At 34.9% G+C, this 10,339-nt stretch overlaps 1 pseudogene; it reads left to right on the top strand.

The window, feature by feature from the left end:
* Window positions 1–5,060: 5,060 nt before the first annotated feature.
* Window positions 5,061–7,709, top strand: LOC124421459 (annotated as a pseudogene).
* Window positions 7,710–10,339: the final 2,630 nt, after the last annotated feature.

Here is a 10,339-nt window from a genome sequence, read left to right as displayed (position 1 = left end):
GACAACACCTCCTCTTTGTGCATACCAAATTTCATTAAAATCGGATTAACCGTTTAGAAGTTACCGAATTATTTCCCTCTTTTTTTTTCCTATACCACTGTGCGCTGTAATCTGAGGTTTCGATATGGTTGCAATTAACTTTGGCAGTCTTTGTGCTAGGACAGTCGTTTATGCACCATTTTAAAGAATTAAAATTGCCATTTGTTTTGGTATATAATTTATTGCATAATGTATTTTTAGAAAATGGCCAATTGGATAAATCGATAGAATTATTTTCCCAGGTTTAAAAAGGCGGTAATTTGAGGTTCCGATATGGTTGTGAATAACTTTAACAGTTTTCATGCTATGACTGTCATTTATGCACTTTGTTTTGGTGTATAATTTGTGGCATAATGTGTTTTTACAAAAATAGGATAGATCGGTGTTGAAGCGACTTCAACCTGTATTATTATTTATAGTGTAGATGAAAATTCCATATTTACTTTGTTATATTTTCCTTTTATATTCATTTTTGTACTCATTCTTATTTGCTGAATTACATTGAGTTATTTTGTTTTTGTTTAAATAATCCTCAGATCTCAATCTTTATGGTTAGTTGTTCTTTAACACACAACAAAATTGTTAACTTATCTAAAGCAGCAAGAGGCTGTTAATAAATTTAATAGAATTGGAAGCTTTAAGTGTCTTTTCTCCCACAAGGGAATTTGGCCTGGGAAAAGCAAGCTCCCCCAGTTCTACATATGGTCCTTCGAACATACGATATAGAAGATCTAGGACTGGATAAATCTAGTGGATTTTGCCCACTAATTTAATGCAGATGTTCTACCGCAACAACATAACCAGCATTAAAAAGCACTAATCGAGTGCGTTGGTTGTTCTACCGTAACAACACTACCAGCATTATAGACAAGAGGTCTATTGAGATTTTCCTTCAAGGGTGTCCATTTGATGAGGAAGACGTCTACCGCACGTAAGAAGTTCATTAAAGCACCAGAGGGAGGAAAAATCATCGCAAAAATTAACGGATAAGAAACTGTCTCCTTGACAAAAATATCATTTGGTCACATATAGAAAGAAATAATTGAGTAAGTACAATATTAAATTTATATTTTGTGCAACTGTTGCGAAATCTCTAGAAGATAAACTTAAAATTTGTTCGAAAATACACCACAATTATTAGCAAAAAACATAACCTCAAAATCTTCAAAAAGTTCCCTGTAATATCATCAATCACAAATTGTACCCCTTGTACCAACACAGGTGTTACATATTCACACACACTAAAATGAATAAGTAACAAACAATCTGTCACACTCTTTCCGCCTTACATGATTGATTTAGCGCCAATAATTTTGTTTCGTTTTCAATCATTCCACTAAATCTAATTGCATTGAAAGGGAAAGACAACAAGATCAACCAAAAAATATCAAAGAAAAAACCGACAACAACAATATCAAAAAGCAAAGTAAAGAACAAATGTGAAGATGTTAAGCAAAACAACGTATTATTGAAAAGTGAAGTGGAGGTAAAGCATAAAAAAATTAGTGTGAATAAAATATTTTAATAAAATTAAATAAACCAAACAAATAAACAATTAAATCAATTAATATAAAACAAAAAACAATATTGTTCATCAACAAAATTGCATAATTTCGGCTGTGCCGAATCTTATATACCCTTCATCATAGTGTATTTTAAACATCTTTTATAAATTTTAAATTTTTTCCCGACTACATTATTATTACATCAAAAGCTAAACGTCTCATGGCTGAAAAAAGAAGTTCGAGATTTGATTTTAGCGAGAAGAAAACGGTGAGTGGCTGGAGTTACTTACTTTATTAAATATTTTTTCGGGAAATTTGGCAACGTTTATTTTTCCTATTTTGCAAATACAAAAAATAATAACGGTGGATTTTTTTAACAAAGTATTGTTGTTGTACAAAAAAAAGTGCTGCCGAATAATTTTCAACGAAAATAACAAAGAAACAAACGATAAGGTGGCTCAAAAAAAATTTTTTTTGAAAGTAATTTTTTTTTTAATAAGGTGCGGTGGTTGAAATAAATATTGGTAAATAGTTATTAACGAAGAGAGGTGAAAAGAAACAAAATGATAATAAGGTGGCTCTAAAAATAAAATTTTACAAATTTAAGGCAAAGCTTTTTGGAAAAATTAATCTAATTTTTTTTTTTTTTTTTCAATATACAGACGGATATTATTGGTGGAATTTTTCTTTTGAAAATAATATTAGGGGGCACCAAATTTTCAAAATAAAAAAAAAAAAAAAAAAAAAATTGTTTGTTTTTTTTATATACACAACGTTTCGCTGCAAAAACAAAATTTATATTTAAAGAAATTTTAAAGCAAAAAATTTTTTAAGATGGCGACGAAAAGAAAATGCAAATATGATATTCAACATCTAGCAACATATTGTTCATCATTCGATAAAATTTTACCTGAATCTCTTACGCTATCATTATTAGAAGTTAAACAAACTGAATTAGAAAGAAGGTGGACAAAAATGATTGAAACTTTTGAGGAATATATTGTAACGGGTGATAAGGTAAAAGAAGAAGAAGATCCTCATAGTGAAATTTATTTGAAATATGAAGAGGTTTGTGAACAATACCAAGTTTTAAAAGCCAAAATATTAGACATGATCAGGGATAAGACTCCTGCTCAGAAAACAACGGTAGTTCGTCATTCGTCGCTTAAGTTACCAGCAGTTGAAATTCAACATTTTGAGGGAGGTTTCAACAACTGGCCTGCATTTAGGGACATGTTTATGGCAGTCGTGGGAAATGAGCCTTCCGTAGCTCCAGCTCACAAATTGTACTACTTGCATAGCAAAACACGGGGGGAAGCGTACCAACTCATAAAGGATTATGAGTTAGTAGATTCTAATTTTGAGTTAGCCTGGCAGGCTTTAAAGAATCGTTATGAGAATAAGCGCATTTTGATAAATAACCAAATCAAGAAGATTTATGGTATCCAAGCCCCTATGAATGAAACATTGAAGTTTTTGAGATTGCTAAAAAATACGGTTAGCGATGCTTTATCAATTATAAATTCATTTCGAGTAGAAGTTGCAAGCAATGACCCTTTTCTTATGCACATTTGTACTTCAAAACTTCCTGAAGAAACTTCGCGAGCCTGGGAAGATTCTTTGAGTAACCACAAGGAATTGCCTACTTGGCAACAACTTAGCGATTTCTTATCAGAAAGAATAGAATCTTTGGAGACATTTACGAATTTAAGAAAACCTTCAAGTAAAGAGCTTCATGCTACAAAATCCCAAACTTTCCATTCCCAATATGAACCTGCAAAGAACAAATTTAGTTGCAATAAATGTAAGCAGAATCATCCATTAATGTTTTGCAAATATTTCAAGTCTTTATCAGTTAAGGATCGAATAAAATTTGTATACTCAAATAAATATTGTGCAAATTGTTTTTCAAACCAGTCATTATAAATCAAAATGTACTAGTACAAAAAATTGTAGCCGATGCAACAAACGACATCACACTATGCTCCATTTGGACTTTGACGAAAAATCGAAAATGGGTCCAACTTTAAGGACATCGCCCAGTCGATATAGGAAAGATGATGAAAGGCCATCTGGGTCCGGGACTCAAAATATATCAAATATACAATCAGGGGGATCTACAACTGAAACTACTACCGAATTTGAAACAATTCAAACTCATTTTTCTCAACATAAAGGAACTACGATTTTACCTACAGCTTTAGTTCATGTGGAACATATAGGCGAAACTTTTACTATTCGAGCGTTGTTGGATGGAGGTTCAGAATCTAGTTTTATATCGAAACGTATTCAACAAAGTCTTGCCTTGCCACTTGAGGCCCATAGCTCCCAAGTATCTGGACTTGGTGGAACAATAGTAGGGTATTCTAAAGGAAAATGTAATGTAACTATTAAATCGCGTCAATCAGATTTTAAGATTAAAATAAAGGCTATTGTAGTCCCGAAACTGGCTCATTTTTTGCCTTCTAGGCCTATTCGAATTCACAATTTGCTGGAAATTAAAGGCTTGTGTCTAGCAGACCCCTACTTTTTTAAACCATCAGCCATCGACATGATTATTGGTAGCGATTATTTACCGTTTATAAATTTAGTTGGTGTGAAGCTTAATGTTGGAAATTGCCTTGAAGCAAGAGAGTCCTACTTTGGATGGTATTTGTCAGGTCCTGAACCAGTGAACGAGATCACTTCCTTTCATACAGTAATCTCTAACTCAGAGGATTTGGTTCTTCACGAGCAATTACGAAAATTTTGGGAGCTAGAAGAGGTTGAAAAAAGCGAGGTAGAGAATGAGAGCGATGTTCATTGTGAAAACTATTTTCAGAAAACCACAACTAGACAATCTGATGGGCGTTATATAGTTCGACTTCCTTTTAAAGAAAAATATCCCAATGAAATATTTTTAGGTCCATCAAGAAATATGGCACTTGCACAATACCACAGGATGGAAAAAACTCTTGATAAATCCCCTGAATTAAAAGAACAGTATATGAAAGTTCTCCAAGAGTATTTAGATTTGCATCACATGGAACCAGTAGTATATTATGAGCCCAAACATGAAAAACATTCATCATTTTTTCTTCCACATCATGCTGTCATAAAACCCGAAAGTAAAACGACTAGGGTACGAGTGGTATTCAATGCCTCGAAAAAGACTGAAAGTGGTTTCTCCCTGAACGATTGTCTATACCAAGGCCCTACACTTCAAAAAGATTTAATCCAGATAATGCTACGTTGGCGAAATTACAAGTACGTATTTACTGGTGATATACAAAAAATGTACAGACAGATTTTGATTCATGAAGCAGATCGTCCATACCAACGAATTCTATTCCGTAACACAGCAGACGGTTATGTGAATTCGTTCCAATTGAATACTGTGACCTTTGGGGAATAGCGCACCTTTTTTGGCAATCAGGACTCTACTAGAGCTAAGTAAAGATTGCAAAGTATTGTATCCCACGGCATCCGCTATTTTGAAAAATGAAGTATACGTGGATGATATTTTTGTCCGGTGGGCACACACTTGAAGAAGCCAAGCTCAAACAAGGCGAGCTTTCAAAGGCTTTAAAATCAGCAAAATTTCCATTAAAGAAAATGACTGCAAATGATCAGTCTCTTCTCGAGGACTTGCCCCGGGAGGATCTTCTAGACGAAGATTTTTTGAAACTTGCTGCTTCCAGCACGATAAAAACCCTTGGAATACGATGGAATGCGATATCGGATTCATTTTATTATGTTGTTGATACAATTGAAATTACCCCCTCCACTACAAAAAGAAGAATTTTGTCGGTAATAGCAAGATTATTTGACCCTCTAGGTTGGCTTGGCCCAATAGTCATAATTGCTAAAATACTAATGCAAGAGTTATGGGAGGAAAAATCCGATTGGGATGAAGGGGTATCTCCACTCATACTTACACAATGGAATTCATTTTTGAAGAATCTGCCATTTATAACAAACATTAAGATTCCTAGATGGGTAGGTTTCTCACCACAGTATCGCATAGAGATACATGGCTTTTGTGATGCCTCAGAGAAGGCTTATTGCGGTTCTGTGTACATCAGAACAGAAAGCTTAGAAGGACAAATTGATTGCAAATTGTTAGTTGCAAAAACAAAGGTAGCTCCAATTAAGAGGACTACGATTCCGAAGCTCGAATTGTGTGGAGCTTTATTGCTTGCTAAGTTAATACAATGCTTAGGTACGAACTGCCAGTTCACCTATGACTTATTTTTGTGGACAGATTCGTCTATAGTATTAGGCTGGTTGCAGAAACCACCTAATACATTGAAAACTTTTGTTGCAAATCGTGTGGCCCAGATCGTCAACATTGCAAGTACTCGTCACTGGAAGCATGTAAAAACCGAAGAAAATCCCGCAGATATAGGAACACGTGGCTGCTCCCCCCAGGAACTGGCAGATAAAGAATTGTGGTGGCATGGGCCCACCTGGCTAAAACTTCATAGATCATTTTGGCCAACTCCACGTACTTTTGATCCAACAGACCTAGAGGTTAAAAATACTACAACACTATACTTAGATGTGAAAAGTATTGATTTACTTGAAGAATTTTCATCGTTCGAAAAGGCGTTGAGAATTCTATGCTATAGAGTTCGATTTATAAACCGAGTCCTTAAAAAACCATTCTCGACCGAAAAGTTCATTACTTCAGAAGAAATAAGCTGTATGAAAATTCGACTCATCTCTATTGCCCAAAAGATATATTTCGGAAAAGATTACAATAATTTAAAAGAAAAGAAATCATTAAGTCGCAAAAGCAGATTGTTAACGTTGAGTCCATTTATCGATAAAGACGACCTTTTACGAGTCGGTGGCAGGCTTAGTAATTCAGGTTTAAGTTACGAAGAACGTTATCCGATTATAATTCCAGAAAGGTGTCATTTTGCAAAACTACTCGTTAATTTTACGCATCGGATCCTGCTCCACTCTGAGCATCATATAATGCTACGAGCAATAAGACAGGGATACTACATCCCAAGAGTGAAAAATCTCATACGAAAATGCATACGTGAGTGTAAGGCGTGTACAATTTATAAACATAAGTTCCAGCAACAAATTATGGCCGCGCTCCCACCAGAACGAGTGAATTTCTCCCTGCCATTTACTTACACCGGAGTTGACTTTGCTGGCCCATTTAGCATTAAATCCTCCAATCTAAGGAATGCTAAAATTCTAAAAGGATATGCAGCCGTCTTCGTCTGTTTCAGTACTCGAGCTGTTCACTTGGAAAGCTGTTCAGACCTTTCCACTGATGCTTTTTTGGCTTGTTTTGACCGATTTACTGGAGAAGAGGTCTCCCTAAAACAATGTTTTCCGATAATGGAAGAAACTTTCTCGGAGCAAGTTATGCCTTACTCAAAACCCACAATAGTTTCTTGAAGTCAGCAGAAAAGGCTCTAATTGAAAAATACAGCACTCATGGTTTCAATTGGTCTTTCATTCCACCATACGCACCCCATATGGGTGGCCTCTGGGAGGCTGCAGGGAGGAGTATGAAAACCCATTTAAAAAAGATTACTGCAAACTTATCATTTACCTATGAGGAATTTTCTACACTACTTGTTCGTATCGAAGCCGTTTTAAATTCGAGACCACTGTCACCAATAACAGAAAACACGACGGAAGTTTTACCGCTAACTCCAGGTCACTTACTTCGAGGAGCCCCGATTACTGCTCTACCAGAAGCCCCTGATGAACCCCAAATAGAAAATGTGCAATTTTTGAAACGATGGGAGAGAATAAAAGCACTTCAACATATTTTCGCCAGAAGATGGAAAACGGAATATATATCCGAGCTTCAACGGCGCTTTAAATGGCAGAAAGAACGAGACAACTTAAAGCCAGATGATATAGTCATAGTTAAAGAAGACTTTTTACCACCTACAGAGTGGCGGCTTGGCCGTGTAACCAATGTCATTTACGGTCGTGATAGCAAAATAAGAGTTGCTGAAGTTCGCACTAGAAACGGTACTATTTTGCGACCTGTTGTAAAGTTATGTTTATTACCAACAAATAACCCTAATGATCCACCTAAAAGATGTAACTAAGTAACTTACCAAATTTCCCCTCATCGAGTAAAAAGAGATCTCAATTGCACTTAATATTTATTTATACTGTACCTATTTCTTTTATCTCTTTCTTTTCTAATCTACTACCGGGAAACCAAAATGTCATATCTGTGGTCTAAATCACCCTTTAAAGTACTGTCGCAGATTTAAAGAATGGAGTCTGGGAATAAAGCGACTGTCCATAATAAACAAGGGTTATTGCCTTAACTGTCTGGCCTTTGATCACTCACGTCAGTGGTGCACTTCACGAGAACGTTGCCAGTTTGAAAATGGTCCCAACAAGCTGTGTAATGCTAGACATCACACAATTCTACATCGTGAAGAACGGGACCCACTTTCTTCCAGTTTTGAGGATGACAACCAATCGGCGTGGAGTGGTGATACAACAGTGGACAATGTTCTTTCTGAGGCCATGGTAGCAGTTAAGGTCGAAAATACTCCAGTCACAGATAAACTTACTGGGAATCGTTCTCTCCTAAATCCCACAGTCGCAGACAAATTAAACGCTAATCGTCCTCTCCTAGAGCCCACAGTCGCAGACAAATTGAACGCTAATCGTCCTCTCCTAAATCCCATAGTCACAGATAAATTGACTGAGAATCGTCCTCTCCTAGAGACCCCAAACGCAATTGACTCAACTGCGGTTTTTACTCTTCCTGAGACTACGGCAAAACAAGTGCAACCATCAAAGGGTGCAATAAAAAAAGTATTAACCAAACGCGGCACGCAGACAACTCCAACATCAAACCCAATCAAAAAACCAATTCCGAAACTATTGGAATCAGATTCGATAGACAGTTATGTTACGCTATCGAGACAAAAGCCTACTTGGCTAATTCAACCTCCACTGGTACGAGTAAACATGAACCATCGGGGATCAAAAATGTATACAACCTTTGTAATCAATCCAAAGGTAGAGAACTCCTATGTTTCTAGCAGAGGTAGCGAGATGGCTACCAGAATTTAAATCAACAACCGATAAGCAAGGAAATCAGTGCGGTCTTTTTGTTTTAGAGCCCGCATTTCCACATAAAGAGTCAGATGAAATTATAGTCAAATTACCTATAAAGCCATATCTAGATGTCAACATATCTGAGCCCATTAACGACAGTGCGTTCATGATGCATTTTAAGCATTACCACCCTCTAGGACATCCATTCTTCAATACCTGGCGAGAAGTAGATGGAGTACTTGGTAGAGATATTGCCCAGAAAATTCTCTCCAATGAAATTGAAGTACCATTAGAAAACGGACCCTGTGCTCAAAAATCCAAATTTGGTTGGATAATCTATGGTCCTTGGAAAGGGTGCATTTGCCATTCGCCCGCGGGAGTATGTTGAAGCGACTTCAACCTATATTATTTTTTATAGTGTAGATGAAATTTCCATATTTACTTTTTTATATTTTCCTTTTATATTCATTTCTTGTACTCATTCTTATTTGCTGAATTACATTGAGTTATTTTGTTTTTGTTTTAATAATCCTCAGATCTCAACCTTTGTGGTTTTTAGTTTTAAGAAATTAAGTTAGTTGTTCTTTAACACTCAACAAAATTGTTAACTAATCTAAAGCAGCAAGAGGCTGTTAATAAATTTAATAGAATTGGAAGCTTTTGGTGTCTTTTCTCCCACAAGGGTATTTGGCCTGGGAAAGGCAAGCTCCCCCAGTTCTACACCCCCTTATTCACAAACAACATTTTAATTTATAAACGTTTCATAAAATAAAAATTTTGTTTATAAATAAGGGGATAATTCACAAATAAAAGGAACGAATTTCGTTGTGTAATCTTAAAATGATATGAAGTTTTTGAATTTGTGTGAGTTTTGAAGTTATAAATATCAATATTTTTGACAAATAAAACTGCAAAGGAAATATTTGTATTTTGTATCAAGGGGGAAAATTAGTACACATTTTTCTCTAAGACTTTACGTAATTAACGTGTGATCATGTGAAGGCTCATTAAAAAAATATATTTTGATTTTAGCTTTCCCAATTTTTAGTGAAGTACCTTTTCAAATGCTTTGAAGAGTTTAAATCATGCTTTAATAGAGAAAATGGTAAAAAACCGAAACCGAAATCTTAACTATTAATATTTTTTATTGTTTTGTTGCTAATTTTAAAGGTAATTTTTTACCCCTCAAACCCAAAGAATTTTGAAAAGGGGAAAAATGTGTGGTTTTTGGTAAATTTTTTTAAAGTTCTTCTGAATTATATATTTTGAATTTAGCGTTAAATTTCGTCATATTATTTGCAGGAGTAAAAAGCAAAAACAATATTATTTGATCTATAGACTTAATATCATAAATCATTTTAAATCCCGGGCAACGCCGGGTAGAAAAAGCTAGTATATACATATATAAATATTAAAATTTACTTTACAACTAGGTCGCAATAAAAATATTCTTTGTTCGAAGCGAATGTCCAAAACTGTGATAAAAATATTTTGAAACTTCAGACATTAGATCATGATGTGACGTTAAGTCAGCAAATTTTTATCCCAATTAATCAAATTCCAATAGACAATGAAGAATATTTAGAACATCGGTAGATAAAGATGAAAATTATCCGTGTATAAATTTATTGTCAAAGAGTGGATTATACACAGAAAAAATATGCACATTTTTTTTCTTAACAATTGTTTTCTTGGGTTTATAACGAATTTGTTTAATTATTACACAGAAGAAAAATTTTTTCTAACAAACACTT

This window comes from Lucilia cuprina, chromosome 2 (genome assembly GCF_022045245.1).
Source record: "Lucilia cuprina isolate Lc7/37 chromosome 2, ASM2204524v1, whole genome shotgun sequence".
Lineage (NCBI taxonomy): Eukaryota > Metazoa > Arthropoda > Insecta > Diptera > Calliphoridae > Lucilia > Lucilia cuprina.
The sequence above is the reverse complement of the archived record's forward strand: the minus strand, read 5'-3'. Positions and strand labels throughout refer to the sequence as shown.